The 19,244-nt window shown below is 44.2% G+C and overlaps 1 long non-coding RNA gene across 1 annotated transcript in view; it reads right to left on the bottom strand.

The window, feature by feature from the left end:
* Positions 1-19,243, bottom strand: part of LOC116569541 — a 221,625-nt gene extending 202,382 nt beyond the window's left edge. Inside the window, exon 1 of the long non-coding RNA XR_004277065.1 lies at positions 18,693-19,243. This is a non-coding gene — a long non-coding RNA (uncharacterized LOC116569541). The remainder of the gene's footprint in view (positions 1-18,692) is intronic.
* Between the last annotated feature and the right edge of the window lies 1 nt (position 19,244).

The raw sequence follows: 19,244 nt of genomic DNA, 5'->3' as shown, positions 1-19,244 counted from the left end.
ACTAGCTTAAGGGTAGAGCAGGGATGGCAAACAAGTTTTACCTTTCATTTCCAACACCGAAAAATCAATACTGGCCGTCCAGAGCCTGGGTTGGGTTTCATATTTGTGAAAGGTCAGAGAAGTATTTTAGACTTTGGGGACAGAATGGTCTCTGTGGCAGTTACTCAGCTCTGCCACTGGATTATGAAAGCAGCCATGGACAATACATAAACAAGTGAGTTGTGGCTGTGTCCCAATGAAACTTTATTTATAAAAATGGGTAGCAGGTCTGAGCATGTGTGTAATATAATCCTTTGAGATATGGGGGAAGCCACATTAGAATTTCTCTTATGTTTATCTTATCTGCTTTTATTTTGGACTTGATCTTGCCTACCCCACCATGAATCCATGGAATTTGCAATGAGTCCGTCCATTCATGCTAATCAGAGGTCAGGTTTACAAACCTCTGAAAAAGATTATCACAGAGGATGTGCCTTTGAGTGGCAATATCTGTCACTGACTCTCCCTGCTGGTCTGATCTGAGCTATGTATGTCTCCTAGGAACTCTCCTGGGAGGAGAACAGAAGCCCCTAATTACTTGCAGGCAGGTTTTGGGGAGCTATGGTGAACTTGCCATGCCAGAGGAGACTTAGACTCATAATTCTATCTTGAATCTGATCAGCGGCTCAGCTATTGGTCAAAACCCAAAGAAATGGAACACCCCTTCCCTGCACCACGTTGTGTGCACGTGCACGCACACACACACACACACACACACACACCCCATTCACAAGAACACCAAACAAATTGTGCTTTCCTGGCCTCTAGTGGTCTACCTCTCCCTTGATTATTCAGGCCTACCATGTATGGGTCGTCAGGTTGTACACTGCACAAGAGTGTCACACCTAGGGAGGCATCTTTGACATTGTATGCACGTGAGACTTATTGCGACAATATTCTTGTATATAGTAGCATCATGTTCTAAAAAAATCAGTCCATTACAAGAATTTCTGAGCAATGGATGTAAAGCATTGAGGAATGGGTGCCTTTTTAATTCCAGAAAGGTTAGCCACAGCCACAGCTATATGACACCTGTAAAGAATGAAAAAGAAGTAAAATACACATAATACAACAGATTCACACTCTTCTGGGGCAGAGCTGTCTTATGAGCACCCTTTATAGTTTGGGGAGAATTTTCAGTGACCCAGCATTTGAGCACTGAAGCGTTAGAACAAAGCATTAAGAGTGAGGGCCTGGGGTGCCTGAGTGGCTCAGTGGGTTAAAGCCTCTGCCTTCAGCTCAGGTAATGATCTCAGGTCCTGAGATCGAGCCCCGAATCGGGCTCTGCTTGGTGGGGAGCCTGCTCCACCCCACCCCGCCTGCCTCTCTGCCTACTTGTCTCTGTCAAATAAATAAAATCTTAAAAAAAAAAAAAAAGTGAGGGTCTGAAGCTGATGGCCTACCCTCAGATAGTTTAATCTACTCATGATGGAGGTAAAGGAGCAAAGGGACAGAAATTATTTCTTTCCCCATCCCACCTGCTTTCCCTTTCACCCAGAGAAGAGGAGCTGAAAGATGAAGTCAAAGCGGAGAGATGTGTTTTGCTGTTAACCCACACAGAAGCAAGTGATGAAGTAAGACTCCTTAAAGAGGAGCCAGCTGTTTGGCTTGTGGCTTCCCAGTATCCATTCCCCTTTCTCCTGGTAATAGCTCCCCACTTTCCCTTTGGGAAATAAGTTCTGCTCCATTGTGCAAAGTCTCTGGAATTACCCAACAGAACATCTTGCCTTCTACTGGCCAAAGGGATGGTCCTATAATTCAAACTAGGCCAGATGTGCGCTCTCGCTCTCTCTCTCCCTCTCTCTCTCTCTCTCTCCTCCTCTCTATGATGGCTAATTTAATGTGTCTACTGGGCAATGGGATGCCCAGCTATTATCCTGGAATTTTCTGCAAAGGCAATTTTGGATGAGATTAACATTTCAATCATATGTGGTTGGTGCTTGCCCAATCCATTAAAGGTCTGAATCTAGCAAAAAGACCAACCCTCCCCTGAGTAGGGGAGAATTATCCAGCAGACTGTCTTTGGGCTTCATGTGCAACAGCAGTTCTTCCTGCCTGATGGCCCTTGAAGTGAAACATCAGCTCTTCCTGGGTCTCCAACCCCAACTCCAAAGCCCCAGCACGTTGCACTTGCTAGCCTCCATAATTGTGTGAGCCAATGTTTCGTCATAATTCTTTCTCTCTCCCTCTACCTCTCCCCCACCCCTTTCTGTGTATATTCCAATGGTTCCGTTTTTCTCTGAAAAACTCCACTCTCCTTCTCTTCCTCTGGATTTTGATGCATGGGTATACACATTCAAAAACGTAAGAGTGGCTGGAAAGCATTCATTTCCTTCTGCTCCTTTTCTGAAACTGGTTCTCAGTCTTTCCTAAAAATTCTTTGCCCCCCCCCCCATATCTTCTTTCAGGCCACAAACTTTTACTGAGAACCTACTAGGTTCAAGGTCTGCTCTGCCAGGAAGGCAGCTATGCACAAGGTAGCCCTGTTCTCATAGAACTTATTTTCTAAAAAGTCCTTTTCTTCTTAAGGAGAGTCATTCTTTTTTTTTTTTCCCCCTAAGATTTTATTTATTTATTTGACCGAGACACCAGGAGAGAGGAAACACAGCAGGAGGAGTGGAAGAGGGAGAAGCAGGTTTCCCACCAAGCAGGGAGCCCAATGCCAGGCTCGCTCCCATGACCCTGGGATCATGACCTGAGTGGAAGGCAGATGTTCAACAACTGAGCCACCCAGGCGCCCAAGGAGGTTCACTCTTATTAGAGGATTGGTTTCTATTGCTTGCCACCAAGGAATCCTGACTGATACTAACATTCTCCCTACAGAGACTGCTGGGAGTCTCTGACCTAGGCCCCGCCCCTTCTCTAGGTCATCTTGGATAAGCTAGATGCCAGTCCTACAGAAGAAGTCAGAGGGTTTTGGAGGGGGGGGAGTGGAGGGGTAAGCCTGGTGATGGGTATTATGGAGGGCACGTATTGCATGGAGCACTGGGTGTGGTGCATAAACAATGATTTTGGAACACTGAAAAAGAAATTAATTTAAAAAAAAGAAGAAGAAGAAGTCAGAGGGAAAACCCCAGGCTCTACATAGTTCTCAAAGACCACTTCTCTCTGATTAGCCCAAAGAAAAACAACCTGGGACTTCATCTAACCTACTCCCTTTAGGATAATGAAGGACTAAACAGGAACACTTCCATGACAGTGGTTTCTCCACTGGAAACCCTCCATCTAAACCCGTTTCTCCTCTGCTGCTTGCAGCTGGAGGAGACCCGTTACAATGAGCATTACAATGCTTGCCCCTCATTAGGATTGCTTTCAAGTTCCATCTTCACCGGCAGCCTTGTGAAAGCCCTCCCCCACCAAGACCTGTGGGATTTATTCTGGGGTTAGGCAGGAGACAAGATGAGAGAGGCTGATCGAAGTGGCCAGACAGGACTTTCTCCTCAGGTAGAACCAGACAGGTCCTAAACATAACTGCAACTCAATTCTGCAGCCAGGAAGCCTGCTGTTTGCATCACTGGGGCAGGGCGGGGCGGGGGGGGGGGTGTCTCAGTGATTACGGCTGGGAATTGTCACGGTTTAGCTGAGCGCTCCTGGCAAACCATAGAGCTGGCTTGCATAATGCAGTGTCTAGAGAACATGATTCCAGTGGAACAGAGCACGTTGGCAGTCAAAAATAGAATTCGGTCACATAACAACTCATACATAAACCGGGAGGCTGGGGGAGGAACAAAATTCAATAACACTCCCAGGGGGTTACTGAACACCTGCCCAGGTCACTCAGAGCCCTCGCTCTCCGGGAATTGCCAGCTCGGCCCTGAAACTGAATGGCAGAAATAAACAACAAAACTGACCCAGTTAAATCAAGAAACACAAGTGCACCTTTAAGCACGCAGGAATTTGGGCAGCCTCTCCAGGCCAGGCCCGCTGGGAGACTGAGTTCCATGCTCTTAAAGAATTGACTTCTGTAGATTCAATGGCAGACATGCTGGGTTTACAGCTCCATGGAAAGCTGAGACCGGGGTAGGTCTGAATGTGTTTTCACTGCATGTGCATGTGTTCCGCTCTGTCCAGAATGCACTGAATGTGGTCCCTGGCTGCTCCTAAGCAGATGCAGACATCACATGACCCACTGCTTGGGCTTGCAAAGAGCTGAGGTTTAGAAAAGAAAGATGTGGATTTTCCTTACCAGGAAAGACATTAAAACCGTAGTATAGTTCTCATTGGAAAGGTCATGCTGGGGAAGGAGTAGAGACCTCCTGCCTGTGAACATAGAAAGCAAAGCCGACTGGACTACTGATATTGTAATATACCGCCAGAAAAAAAGGATGTGTGAGAGCAAAAAGAAAAGGAGGCGCCTCCTACCCCAGCCCTGCCCTCACCAGCCCTCCATCTTGACAAATTGCTTCTCCTCTCTCTGTCTCTCTTCCCCTCTTTAAAAGTAACTTATGATGACTGTTTCCCTTCCAAACGCACCAGAAGGGTAGAAAGTTTAATTGGACACTTGCGTTGGTTCTTTTGTTTCTGATTGTGGAATTCTAGAGCAGTAATGTCCTCTGGGGAGCTTATAAAAATTACAATACCTGGACCACACCCCAGGAGATTTTGGGGTGGTGGGTTTCAAGGCCTGGGTAGATTGAAAAAGTCCCCCAACTGATTCAAATGTGAAGCCCAGGCTGAGAACCATGAGCTTCAACAGAGAGAAAAATTGCTCTACTGCTTCCCCGGGGGGGATACTGGAAGATGGAAGACACACGGATTCTCTGACCTCCTCCAAATCTTCAAAGGGTTTCTTTTCAGGGCGTTGGACAAACTGTCTTGTTCCCAGACCTTCTCTCACCAACATCCTCTACCCTTCTGCCAGCATCGCTCAGTGAGGAAACAAGCTAAACATCTTGAGAAGGTGGCAGGGGACTTCTGATTGTTTTTAACTGAAGCCAAACCTTAAGTAGCCCTTAAGTATGTTATGGCCTTTATCTCGAAGTTTATCTTTCAGGACTTACTCAGACCTGGAGCATCTGTAAGCAAGCAGGGAGTCTTAAAGTCCTCGGTCTGTGCTGCCATGTTCAGGACCGACTGCTACCTTCAAACCAAGCTGGAGAGACTGCCCTTGTGCCTTACTATGGGCCATTACTAGTACAGGATGCCTGGGAGTAAGCACCCCATTCTGCTATAAAAAGGGAATGATTCAAACCAGAGGATCCACAGTGAGTCCCTTAGGGAGGGACTTGATGCCTCAGTGTGGGTTGGTCAATCCCGTTTCCCCTGTACCCCTCCATGAGCTCCATGCCCATCCTCCCCCCAACTCCCCACCCGACAAAGTATCTGTTACTACAGTTTCGCTCCACAGATCTGTTATGTCTCCCACTGGAAGTCCTGGAAGACCCATGGTCCTTTCCTTGTCCTTCTATAGCCTGTAAATTGTTCTCTGCCCTTGAAAGCACCTTGTGTGCTTCTGCTCTGTTGAATCAGATGTTTGGAAGGACGAGGAAGCCTCGAAAAAGCAACCAGAGGAAACCCCAGCAGGGTCATAGTAACGAGCGTCGTTAAGAGCTAGGGAATCAAACAGGTGTTGATTTGAATCCTGTCCCTATCACTTCGTAGCTATGCACCTGGGATAACATACCTAATCTCTCTGAGCCTCAGTTTACTCAAACGTAAAAGAAGTTGAGTCATAAAATCTATAGCATGGGCTGGGTATGAGGTTGAAATGAGAAGTACCTGGCATCATGTGACCATCCCAAGTGGCAGTCACTATCGCCACTGTTATTATTAATAAAGTTAGGAGTGTGGAGTGTGGGGGACCATTGGCGTCTCCTCGGAATCAATGCGAACTGTGGAGCAGCAGGCCCCGGGGGGAGAAAACCTCAGTTTAGAACCATCCCTTTCTAAGATTTTAGACCAGTCAGAGAATCTCTGCAGCCTTCTGTTTCCCCGGGAGCAAAACTGTGATAATAATGATATAATAATGATGTGGAGTGGTTGGAAGGACTAAATGCAACAATGCATATAAATGTGCTTTGCAAACTACAAAGAACCATATAACATTAGTAATCATGAGTCACACTCAATTCTCAATACTTCCTGGGACTGGTCCTGAAAACTGGTAAAAGCAATAAATGGCTTCTCTAAGATCAGACATGGAACAAAATGGGACTCAACTCTCATGCCTTTAATCCAGCAGCTCAATAAAGTCTGGGCCATTGGGTGAGCCCCACAGAGAATGAGGGATCTGATTAAAAGGGGGCATCCGTGCTGGGCTTAATTGCATTCTGGAATGATCCCTTCCTCGGATACAGCAACTGCCTAGTGTTTACTTACCCTATTATCTCCTACTGCCTCAGGAGACATCTCAGCAATTAGTTAAAGTTATTGATTTTCAGAAACAATGACCTTCATAAAAGATGGCCTAATATCACAGGGCAAAAAAAGAGAGAGGGCAGAAAATATCATAGCACATGTTTCTGCCTTTCCAGGAGCATTTTTTTCTTGGCTCTCACTTTTTTTTTTTTTTTTTTTTTTTTTTTTTTGGTGCCTAACTTTTAAAAAAATAAATTGGATTTTGGGTGACACTTTCCTGGTATTTTTTCTAGGGGTTTTCCAACCCCTGCTGACTTTGCTAACCTACTCAATTTTCCACTGCTACCATAAATAGACATTTCTAATTTGAAAGTTAAAAGCAGGAGCACCTCTGTTGGCAAGAGAGAGGGAATTTAATGTCAAAATATCACTAGCCACCTGTAAGTAGGCCCTGGATGGCTGCTATCAAAGTGGAAGCTCGCTTTGGGTCTTGAGCTACATAATTACAGCCTCTCTTCCTCTTCCGTCCTCCAGCTGTCCTCAGCCTCTGCTGACCCAAGCTACTCCGCATTCACATTAAAGATAGAGATGACTCAGGACACCCTAAAATGCCAGTCCTCTAATACAGTGTTCTTTTAGGAACACTCAAAATGTAGCCAAAGGAAAGAAATTCTAATAGTAGAATTCTAGGCTTTGTTCTTGGGGGCCCAAGAGGTACTATGGGAGCAGGCAGAAGGTTATTTCTCCAGTAATACTTGCAGTCTGTGGTATCAAGTCTTTAGATGACTTCCTAATTCCTTGCCCACTGTCCACTAGGAAGAAGGTGGGGCCAACTGGATCTGTGGACGTTGGGGGAGGGGGAAAAAGAAAATTTGCAAAGAGGGCACAGGAATGCCACTCCTCCTGAATTGTTTACATATTTGTGGAGGACACAGGGATGACTCAAAGGGACGAGAGGCAATCTAGTGACAGGAATGTTCTCTGTCCTCAAAAGGGCTCCTATGGAGGAGTGTCTTAGAGTTGGGAGGGTGTGTAAAATATGCACCACTGATAATAGGGCCCCTTTTGAGAGCTTTCTTCCAATCCCCATATAATTTCATTTTGCCCCCAAATTTGACAACAGATTAAGAGCAAGAAAAGAAAACTTCAAATCCCTTGTTCAGATCTGCAAAATCGAAACCTGCTTATGCAATACTACACTTCACCAGTCAAAACAGCAGTGTGCATTTATTTTAGGACTTGGCAAGAATTCAAGCACAGGAACCTGCGAGGTTAAAACAGGCACTGGCACATAATTGGGTAAGGCAAAGAACCAGGAAATGGATGTTCTGAAAGGACGAAAAAGAAAGAGGATCTCGATTAAAAGGACAGCCACCAGCTACCAAGAGGCCTAGTCACCCTTTGAAGGGCTCTAGACGCGTAAAAGAAGGACCACCTTGGCAGGTTGTAAGTCACCAGCGACCCAACATATCCCTGAAATGAATGGAAATCTGCATCTGTAACCTCCCATCCCCAGGCCCAACGTCAGACACACTGGAAAACGGCCCTCTGTCCTGCTGGGGCCAGCTCTGCCCCAACCAAAGCAAATATTAGACAAATATTTGAAGAATATCATTGCAAGGGGGGTGGGGAATTACTTGCCTGCTCGAAGCACCCATCTTTGTTTGGGGTGCCTCTTCACTCCCCATAGCTGCACAAGCCAAGATCACAGGGGAGCAGTACAGGCCAGGACTATCAACATCAGAAAAGGGGTAAACATTGTCTTCTCTCGTTCATCCTCTAACATAGGTGCCTGGGGTCCGTGGGCTGCGCAGGGTCAGGACAAGGGTGAGGTGGGATGAGGAAAAGAGGATAATGAAGCCAGGACTGCTCCCCCATTGGGTGCTGTTTCACTTACGCTTCATGGCCTGGAGTGGCACAAAGGGGAATTCCATTTTTTTAAGGCCTTCTGAGGTGCCAAAGACTACTGGTTGCATTATAGACATCATCTCTTTCAAACCCTCACCACCCACGGTGGTAGCTTTGACCATTCACACATTCCCAGTGTGGGGCGAGGGAAATACGAAATGTACCCCAACTCACACAGGGGTTCAAAGCTGGGTCTGACCTCCCAAGCCCCCCGCTCGTACAGGACACATTTGAGGCTCCTCTTCATTTCCCACGGTGTCCCCTCTAGCCTGGACTGTCAGCCCCCAGCCCTGGCTCTGTGACCTCTACAGCCCAGGAACTTACTCCCCCTGGGGCCAGCTTGAGTCCTGCCTGGGAGAGTCAGGATCTTCCCCTTGCTGCTGTGGAGCAGCTAGGCCCATACCTTGATATGGTAGCTTCTCCTACTGCTTCTAGCCTCAGCTAGAAGGTCTCACACAGGCTGTGAGATCTGATTTCCCCAGAAGTGGTGCCCAGGGGTAGTTATCTCTGTGCTGGAAAGACCCAGCCCGACAATTGTCTTCACCCTCCTCCCTTGCAAGGACGACTCCAAGGCACCATCTTTTGAAACATAACCCCTGAAGACCTGCCATGTGGCTGAGCAGACACACCTTCCCACCTACCAGCCCTATGTCTTCAGAGCTCTCTGTGAAGCAAGCTAAGGCATCCCTAGCATTATTCCCTGGAACGTTCCCTACCTCACTTCACTTTTCCCTCATCATCATGGCCCAAAGATTGCGCTTTCTAAATCAAGCAAGCCTGGGACCCAGGCTTTCCAGTTTTGTCTTGACTTATTAATTTTGTTGTTTGTAATCATGTGTTTGGTACCCACAATCCCAAACAAAAGCTAGAACCTTGACATAACCTTCATCTAACCATGTGGTCCCCCAGCCCACTCCCCTCATGTATCCACCCAAGAAAACCATCCTCCAGAATTCCTTTGTTTTTTTAAATAGGTAGTTTTATTGCATCTATATATATTTCTATAAAGTATATTCTTTTTCTAAGTTATGCTTTTATTTATGTATTTAATCCACTTAAATAACAAACAATTGTTGAACTCTATTTATTCATGTACCATGCCGGGCCAGGGGGATATAAGGATGAATAACACACAATACCAGCCTTTAGAAAGTTCACGGTCTAGTTGTACTCTTGAAGTGTCATTTTTTTATCCTCTTAGTCACTCAACATATTCCCGCCTCGGTCTACGCTTAATCACACACTGGAACAGATCACTCCATTTCCGTCAATCCAACTCTATTCATGATTCAAGTTTAACTCTTGTATCAATGCTTCTAATGATTTCAGGCAGTATTTGTATGAACTAAGATTTAAGATTATAAAGTATATTCTTATATTAGTTGTTTTCAACTTTATACAAATTATGATTTTGTATACTTTTAGGACAACTACTTTCTTCACTTAATGTTTTATTGTTTCATTTCTAGGATTTATCCACACTGTAGTGAATTAGCATAGTTCATTTGTTTTTATTGCTATGTGATAATGTTATGTAACTATATTAGTATAGTTAATGTAGTATAGATAGTATAGATAATGTTATAGTATAGATAATGTTATGTAACTATATTTCACTATAGTATAGATAATGTTATGTAACTATATTTCACCCATCCACTCTCCTGTTGATGGGCATCTGGGCTGTTCTCAGGTTTTCACACTGCGAAACTCTGAACATTCTTGCACATGTCTCCTGTTGCAAATCTGCATGAGTTTCCCTCAGGTCCATCCCTCGGAATGAATTGTTGGATCATATCCACACAAATGTTCAACTTTAGGAGAGAGATCCAACTGTTCTCCAAATCAGTTAACCAAACTTGTGCTCTTTCTATCATACTCGGACTGTTCTCTAAAATCCAGTGTTTGTGTTTCCTCTTGTTCTGATAGCTGCCAAAAATGAGAGTTGCTGGGCTCCTCTTCATTAAGTGCAGTACCTTAAGTTTCCTCTGAGTATTTGGGTTTTTTAAGAGGATGCTTGGAGAGGCAACACTTCCATCCAAAGCAATGACTTTCTCAGGCTGAATACTACAGGGCCTCCATCTCTACAGCCCCTTCCAGATTCACTCAAGTTCACTGACATGCTTACTAAGTCCTGGGGCTGTGTAAGACCTTGACCATCCAGGAGTGGGAGACACAGTCTTGCTTTCAAACATTCTAAAGACTGATGTCTGAGAAAGACAAGAAGACTAATTATGATGGGTTTGGATGCTGTCTCAGTCTTGCTTTTTCTTCCTCACTCTTTTTCCCCTAGGTGAATGGTAAGGCAGGTTAATGGAAGGCAGCGGAGATGGGGATGAGGACAGGGATTGGTGGAGAGGGGAGTGCAGTGCATGGGAAGGCTTGAGAGAGCAGACAGGTATACACTAAACTTGGCTACCCCAAGGCAAATAACTTCAAATAGTCCCACCTCATTATTTGCTATCATCAGTCCCCTTCCACGATAAATGTCTTTGAGAAACTGTCCCCTTCTAACAAGGATAGCTGGTTCTACGGTGAGTCAGAGAGCAGGTTTCCCCATTCCTAGAGACTGGTAGAAACTTGTCCTTCTACTCAGCTTCAGCCACACAAAGATCTTACAGAGTGGATATAGTATAGGTTAGGACCTCTCCGCCCTCACTCCCTATCCCGTTTGCCACTGCTTAGTTTCATCTTCAAGCTGACTCCATGCGTCAGTCAGTTGGACTCTGGTTACCCCAGACCTCCAGAGTTCCTACAGTTATAGTCCCCTCTAACAGTTGAGCAAGCGGGGACCTCAAATGGCTCCCCACTTTGCCTTTAAAGTTCCTGGAAAAGGGGGTATTTTTCTGGATAGCTGGTAAATAAACACAGAGACTTCTGGGGAACTACTCTTTCAGGAACGAATCACTGTGACTAGAATGGCTGATTGACTGAGTCTGGACCACATACCCATCCTTGGGCCAAACCACCTGACCAGGAATACTTTGGAATGGGGGGGCGGGGGGCCGTGTTCCCCCAGAAAGGATGCCGGGCAGATTTTTTTAAAAAAGGGTGCTTGAAGGCTCAAGAAGGTAGCAGTTTTACTTGATTACTCCAGTTCATATTCCTCTTATTACCTCTTTCACTAGGGAGAGGTAAGGCTTAACTATATTTTACCTTCTATCTCGGCATTCTATCGACTGTAGCACAATGATCCTTGTAACAGATAACTTAAGTCCTCTGCTTGACTTCTCCTTGCAGTGGCTTTAGTAATCACATGCATAAAAGAATGTTTAGGACTGCACAGGCAGCCTGGCGTAATACAGATTTATAGTCCCCTCTAACAGTTGAGCAAGCGGGGACCTCAAATGGCTCCCCACTTTGCCTTTAAAGTTCAGGAGGAATTCTGTTCCCCACTCTACTCTTGACCGGGGTTTCTGATCTGGAAGCGTCGTGAGTTTACTCTCCTACATGAAGCATTTTCCATCAGTTTTCTCAATACCTTCTTTTCTGGGGCTTTGGGTATATTCCTTAAGCCTCTCTCTTCTTATCACTAGCAGCTCCATAACTTAACCACCATTCCCTTTGTTCTTGTCCTTAGGCCAGTCTATTAGAATTCTCAACCCTGGAATTTCTGACGATGCAGCTGAAGGATGGACACTGCGTTAGGGTGGGGAGAGCAGACAGCAGCTAAATCCTAAAGTCGAACCTCACGGACAGCAGTTCATCTCACCTACTTAATGATCATAGCTGGCTCTGGGGAGCCCCTCAGTGCTTAGAATGTTAAGTTTAAAGAATTTCCGAGGGTTCTGAGAGTGCTATAAGATTATCCCTAGAAGTCCTCCATGGGATTTCTTACATGGGACCTAAGTCAATAATAGTTGATGTTGTAAATTATGAAGATTGTAGTCATTGCCAACTTATCTCTGTTGTACCACAGATTTTGCAAGGTACTCAGACTGTAGAGTGGAAGACAAAAAAATACAATAGTGTAGGTTTTGTATTCTTCATTGCACATATCACAACTTGAAAGTACATTTTCCTTAGTTTTTTATGCTTTTGGCCCGCCCTTTTAGAATATAAATTCTCTGAAGACAAAAATATCTGGTTCTCCTCTGTGTGATGAGCACTTAGCAAAGTGCCTGGTCCATATGGGTGATCGATAAATATTGGAAAGAAGTCTCTATTCAGGTCTCTCTTTCTTCTCAAATGGTTTTACTTGAGAATGGTTGGCAACTACTGAAATTAAATGTGTTGAGAAAATCCAGTCTTCCTTAAATTAAGTTGTGCAGGAATCCAAGTTTACTTTAGTTCTGCTTCCCATTTTCCTTTTCTTCGATACTGAACAGCTTCTCTAGCATACTTCCCAGGCATTCAGTATCCCTTCTTCAACTTCTTGGCAGCCTGGAACTTTTTCCTTTGGTTAAGCCTGTCTTTCGAAGATGGTGCCCCAGATTCCAAGATTACCCTTTTGTCCGTGCCCACCCCCCCGCACTCCCACTAAAATTCCCAGGTTTCTCACTGCCAGGAGAAAAATAATCAGATAATTAGATAATTTTCCATTAGAGTGTTCTATTGTAAAGATCATTTAATGCAGTAATTCTCCAGGGTGTTGGCATTTTAAAATGTGAAGCTGTAGGGGTGCCTGGCTGGCTCAGTCAGTGGAGGGTGAGACTCTTGATCTCGGGGTTGTGGGTTCAAGCCCCATGTTGGATGTAGAGATTACTTAAAAATAAAACCTTTTTAAAAAATAAAATAAAATGTGACATTGTTAACATAAGTATTAGGGTGGCATTTCAAGATCCCTGTGACAAGGCAGCATGATGCATATATATTTTTATAGGCAGGTGGTAGGGTGATTGGGACTGTCCTCTTCTCAGGGTTTTGCCTTGATTTAAAAAAAAAAATGTCAAAGTCAATAAATTCTCAGATTTCTTATCATATGGTCATTCTGGGAAATGAAAAAAAAATAATAAATCAGGGGATTTTAACCACAAACAAAACACCTTGCTTTTATCTAAAAAAGGGAGAAAAAAGAAAAGACCAACGAAATTGTTTCAGAAAGCCAAGACCAATTTATTTAGCTTGTAAGACAATTATAATTAATCGTCGCTTTAGAAAAATGGGATGGGCAAAGAGTACAAAAAATACAAACTTATGAAGAATAAAGAATGATCACAGGGAGGCTCTCCAAAATAATCCTTTAAATGGCTAACTCCTGAAGTGCATTTAAAGTAAAATTCCACTTGCAAAAATAACATCTACAGTTAACTTTCTAGAAACCATGCTACTGTATAAAATACTTTCTTCTGCCTCCAAGAGAAATTGTAAACAAACGTCCATTGCCAAAAGTTCGTCAGCATCAGAATTTCCCTGGCCAGCTTTTACTCAGGGATTTCTCTATTTACCCACTTCATATGATGTTAGGAAATTGATTTTTTTGCTGATAAGATTACAGACCTCCTGGGCGCGTGACTGATAAGCTTTGAAAGCCATCCCCTGTGGTAGCCTGTTCTCTCTTAATAAATGTTCAGAAGATCATGGTGGTCCTGACCCAAAGTCCACAGGCCCAGAAACAGGAGGGAAGGGCATTTCTTTGGGTTTCCTATGTAAGATACAAAAAGTTCAGGTCCTGGGGCGATCCTGTCCAGCATGCTAAAAACAAAGCACTTCATCTGCTCAGTTTACTGTCCCAGATCTATCACACCCTGTTCTCTCTCTGGCAGGAAGTCAGTTCTCTGCACTTGCAAACAGAATAAACAAACCATCCATACAGAACTAGTGGACACTTTGTTTTGTTTCCTGGCAGGTTTCAAGAGAGACCCCTGGGTGTAATACAGTATTAAACTTGAAATCTCTGTATCCCTCTCTGGGGCCACTCTACTTTCCAGGGAGACAATAAAACGTGGAAGTCCTTTGAATCATTACTTATAGCAGCGGCGCAAAACGGGATACTAAACTCTCCACAGCCACCCTGCTACATAGCTCAGGCCGCCTGCTGAACCCTCCAGCCTGGGTAGGATTGGGGGACCAGCCTGAGACATTTTCACATTTGTCTTCATCCCCCGGTCCTGATTTGTTGTTGGGAGCACTCCACCCATGTTAATTGACATACTTCAGTTGATGCTCTACAAATACTACACTCTCCTTACCAGAGAGGTAAGCAAACGGAAATTAAATGGCAATGTTTCGGGAAAATTTCTAAGTCTGATAAAGCCAGGGCAGGACCGAGTGGTTTCTGCACCTAAATCTCGTGCTTTTGTTGCAGGCAGTACTCTGTTGCTGGCGCTCACCTGGCTGGCTGCTTCTGCTCATTGTCACCCGTCTGGGACCTGAGATCCCATGACCAGCGGGTTTAGAAAATCTCAGCTCTCAGGGTCACCTTGATGGCTCAGTCAGTTCAGCTTCTGTCTTTGGTTCAAGTCATGATCCCAGGGTTCTGGGATCAAGTCCTACATCAGGCCCCCCCCCTCAATGGAGAGCCTGCTTCTCCTTCTCCCTCCCACTCTGCCTACTTGGTGCTCTCTCTCTCTCTCTATCCTTCTGTCAAAAAAAAAAAAAAAAAAAGGAAAAGGAAAGAAAAAAGAAAATTCAGCTCTCTTGAACCTACCCACTAACTATCTTTGGAGCTTATCTTTTATTCTACCCACCACAGTGATATTTCTAAACTGAAACCTGATCATGTTATCGTCCTCTGTCTCAAAGCAACTCACTGCCAGAGAATCATGTCTGAACTCCTAGGCGGGCACACAAAGACCAGCTTCTACACTGCCCCCCTTAGTCAAAGCATCAGATATATTGAGGTATTTGGTCCCACAAAAGAACTCCCCTCTCCATTCTCATCATTCCCTACCTCCTGCTGCACCTCTATCTGGTTGCCCCTCCCATCTTCCTGGAGAAGCCCCTTCACCTCCCTCAAGCTTTGGTGCTGTGTCACTTCTGCTGTGAGGCCCTTTCCAATATGCTTTCATCCCTCTGAGCCTCTGTCTCTACAAAATGTATATCGTAATTCCAACACCCTCCCTTAGTTCAAGAGTCACATGAAAAAGGGAGTACAAAAGGTCTCTGAAAAATGCCAAACACCATCCAAATTCCGAGTTATGTTATTATAAAAGTTATTATGCAATATGCTTTTTTTCTTTAGAAACCTAATTGAAGTGCTCATGATGGTCACTATAAAATTAACCTCTACAAATTAGGGCATCTTTCCTGTTTATTTTGCTTAAATTTGAGCTAAGCTTAAGACGGTGATGAGAACTGTGCTCACTTCAGCCACAAATATATTAAAATTGGACCCACACAAAGAGGATTAGTGTGACCTTTGCCCCACATGATTTGCAGTAGTGAACATTTTCATTTTCTTTGCTTTCTAGAATCCTATTACCAAGTTTCATATTTCTTTCCTTTTACCAATGGAATAGTCTTCCTTACAACTCTCATCCTCTTGTGGACAATAAATAAAAGTTTGACTTCCTTATGCTTTTGCTCTACCATTGAGTCTTGGTTATTTCTTGACCACCCAGTTGGGAGACTGAGCCACCCACGGTTTCTGAAACACAGTGATAATAACAGGTAACATTTAGTAAGCGCTTACTCTGTACTCGGCCCTCTTCCCTGTGATGTCTGACAATTATAAAATGTAAACCTCACTACAGCACTCATTTCCTCTCTGCAAAATGGGAATGAGAAAAGGGAAACTTAAAGGTGAAAGCCTTTGCTGAAAGTCCCAAAGTAGAGGCAGGGTTTAAACCCAGGAGTCTGACAACACAGCCTTGCTTTTGACCACCAAATTGTAACCACTGCTCTAATGGACTTTGGAGCAGCAAGAAGGCTCCCCTGCGTTAAAAAAACTCACATTTAGTGCAACATGGTTTGGGGCCCATGGCTATGAGAGCAGACACCAGGCTTTAGGTGTACAGCTGGATCAATCATACGCCACAGTGGGTCACTGCCACCTGCTGGGAAATGGACAGTGGAGGGAGACAACCAAGGGGAGGCAGGTGCTAACACCAGATAGTTAATGAGCAGCAAAATGGGTCAAAGCCATTTGCCATTTACCGAATCCTCGCGCATTTTGTTCAGTCTTCAAGAGAAAGTAAAATGATTTTGTCTTTTTCATTTCCCTCCATTCCTGAAAATCCCTTCAATAAAACACCAATGTTAATTTCCTTGTTTTGACATGTCTCTTGGTAATAGAAGATATTAGAAGAAGCTGAGTGAAGAGTACATAGCAACTTTTCTATAAATCGAAAATTATTTTTAAAATTAAAATTTAATTTAAAAAGAGTTCAGTTTAATTATTTTGAGATTAATTTACCAGGCTCTCTGAGTTAATCTATTGCACAATTTAATAAATGTAGAGTGATTTTTACATTTTTCTAAAACAGTTTAAAAGATTTTTTTATTTACTTATGTGAGAGAGAGAGAGAGAGCACAAGCAGGGGAAAGGAGCAGAGAGAGAGGTACAAGTAGACTCCCCACCGAGCAGGGAACCCAATGTGGAGCTTGATCCTAAGACCCCAAGATCATGTCCCCAGCCAAAAGCCAAGATCATGACCCCAGCCACTACCAGCTTAACTGACTGAGCCATGCGAGGACCCCAATTTTTACATCTTCCTAAAATGATTGTTGACTACATCAGTGAAAAGAAAAGAACTGTGTTTACTGACGAAGTTCAGTTTTGAATTCAGCAGTAATAAACACTTTCTTTTCAGGAGAAAGACAATATTGATTGAGAATGAGTTCGAAGTCTCATCTTTCTAGTAAAATGACCAGCACTTGGTATTACCATGGAGAAGCACAAAGGAAGTTAGCCAACAATATGATTTCCCTAACACAGGCTCCTTCTCACCTCTTGACATTCTTAAAGCCCAAGTATCACAACTTGGCACATGTTTTATAAAGAGCAAAGAGAAAGTAAAATAATGACAAGTTAGGCAGACAAATCAGTCATAATTATACTACCACGGATAGGATTCAATAATACTACCTCAGGGGCACCTGGGTGGCTCAGTTGGTTAGGCAACTGCCTTTGGCTCAGACTGTGGTCTCAGGGTCCTGGGATTGAGCCCCATGTCAGTCCGGCTCCCTGCTCAGTGGGGAGCCTGCTTCTCCCTCTCCCTCTGCTACTCTGCCTCCTTGTGCTCTCTCGCTCTGTCAAATGGATAAATGAAATCTTAAAAAAAAAAAAAATAATGATAATACTACCTCAGACAGGACAATTTTGCATTACAAGTACTATTTTCCGTAACAGCCCCAGTAGAGAGTAGAACACGCTGTGCCTAGGGCTACTGGCTCTTAGCTCAGATTTGAAGAACAAATCAGAAAATGACCAGTGTTGCAGTCAATGTGATAGTCATCTGAACATTCTTCCCAGATTTTGAACAGTTGTGCCTTCAGTGAAGATGCTATTGTTTAAACACTCTTGTTTTTCCAGGATCAAAAAAATTTACAACTATCTGGTTGCCTAATTAGATCTCACTTGCTCTGCCAGCCACTACCAGCTCCTTCTCAGGAAAGTGGGTGTTCCTCTGAACTGAGATGATTGGCAAAAGTGGTGCTAAGCTCTACATAATGCAAAGTAACTGTAGTAATTCACTCCTGCGTTGTGTGGCCCAGTCAGATCCTGCGAATTAGTCCCGACAAGTGACCAGATACTGCTCTTCTGCTCACCCTGAGTGGTCTCTATCTTTTCAAAACTAGTGGCACATAGCTAAGGATGAGAATTTCTAAAAGTTCAAGGTGCAAACTCTAGCACTAAAGGTTTTCTATACAGAAATAACCGTACCTTCCACTTCTGGGACCAGAAGCAAGAAAGAAAGCAAGGAGGAGCACAAAAGTGAAAACACAAAATCAATCTTCTCAGAAGCCGAGAAAGCGTCTGGCCAATTCTAATTTCTTAGACCTTCAAAAAATGAAAAACTAAATGCCAAAGCTGAGTCACTAAATTACAAATATTTTAGATTTTTAAAGGTAATAAATAAAATTGCAAATTGAACAGCGCTCAGATCTGGCAGTGTATAGCTCATTCAGAAATGTTAAAGTCTAATCTAACACTGAATCTTTGTGACTATGAAACCCGAAAGCGCACTACTATCCACAACCCACTCCCAGGTCTCAGCAAAACAGGATTAAAAGTGTGGAAAAAATGGACTAAGAGAATACAAAGAGTAGAGCATCAGGAGAAGCAGAAAGGAGATCCACTGCATTGGAGCTCCGGTAAGTGAGTGCCAGGAGAAAAAGTGCAGAAACGGAATAGAAAAGAGAAACAATAAAGGAAGCAGCGGAAGACTTGGACTACCACTTCCAGTGGTCTCAGGTGCACTCAGAAAGATGCCCAGTAACAGCTGTCAAACCCTCCTACAACGGCAAGGAACCTAATTCATAGGCAAGTGCTTGCAAGGTGGTACTGGGACCCTACTGTGCTAATTCCTTATTTACTAAGTGTTAAACGGTGTTAACCATCTTACCATACACGGCAACAGGCCACCACTCCAGCTCTCCAAGGACCCCAAAATATTGGGGAAGCCGCTAAGGAGGTCACAACAGGGAGTCCGATAACTGGGAGCCGAGGAGAAGCGTCACCTAAGCCGAATCTTGAAAAGGAGCAGGAATTAGCCTTCTGTAGAAAGACACCTAGAGCCCCCCAAGTTGAGGACACGCCGGATAGGGTAGGAAGTGGGTAGGTGAGTCAGGAGGAGGCAGTCCGCCCACGCGCTTTTCTATTCGACAGACATCCTTCAATCCTGCCTCCAATGATGATAATTTTCGCAATGAACTCAATTTCTCTAAGTACGTGTGATGAAGAACGCTTTCGACTTGTTCTGTTAACAACTTTCCATTTTGGCAAAAGGCCCCTAACACCAGCGTTGAAACGTGGCTTCATCTATAATAATATTTTGTAAGTCCGTCTACAAGTTGGGAACTGCGAATGCAAGCGGCTGGAAGAAAGCCGCGCCCGGGGACCGACCGCGCGGGACTAGCCCCGAGCGAAGGTTCTGCGCGCGGCGGCGCCCGTGCTG

Source organism: Mustela erminea, chromosome 11, assembly GCF_009829155.1.
Source record: "Mustela erminea isolate mMusErm1 chromosome 11, mMusErm1.Pri, whole genome shotgun sequence".
Classification (NCBI taxonomy): Eukaryota; Metazoa; Chordata; class Mammalia; order Carnivora; family Mustelidae; genus Mustela; species Mustela erminea.
The sequence above is the reverse complement of the archived record's forward strand: the minus strand, read 5'-3'. Positions and strand labels throughout refer to the sequence as shown.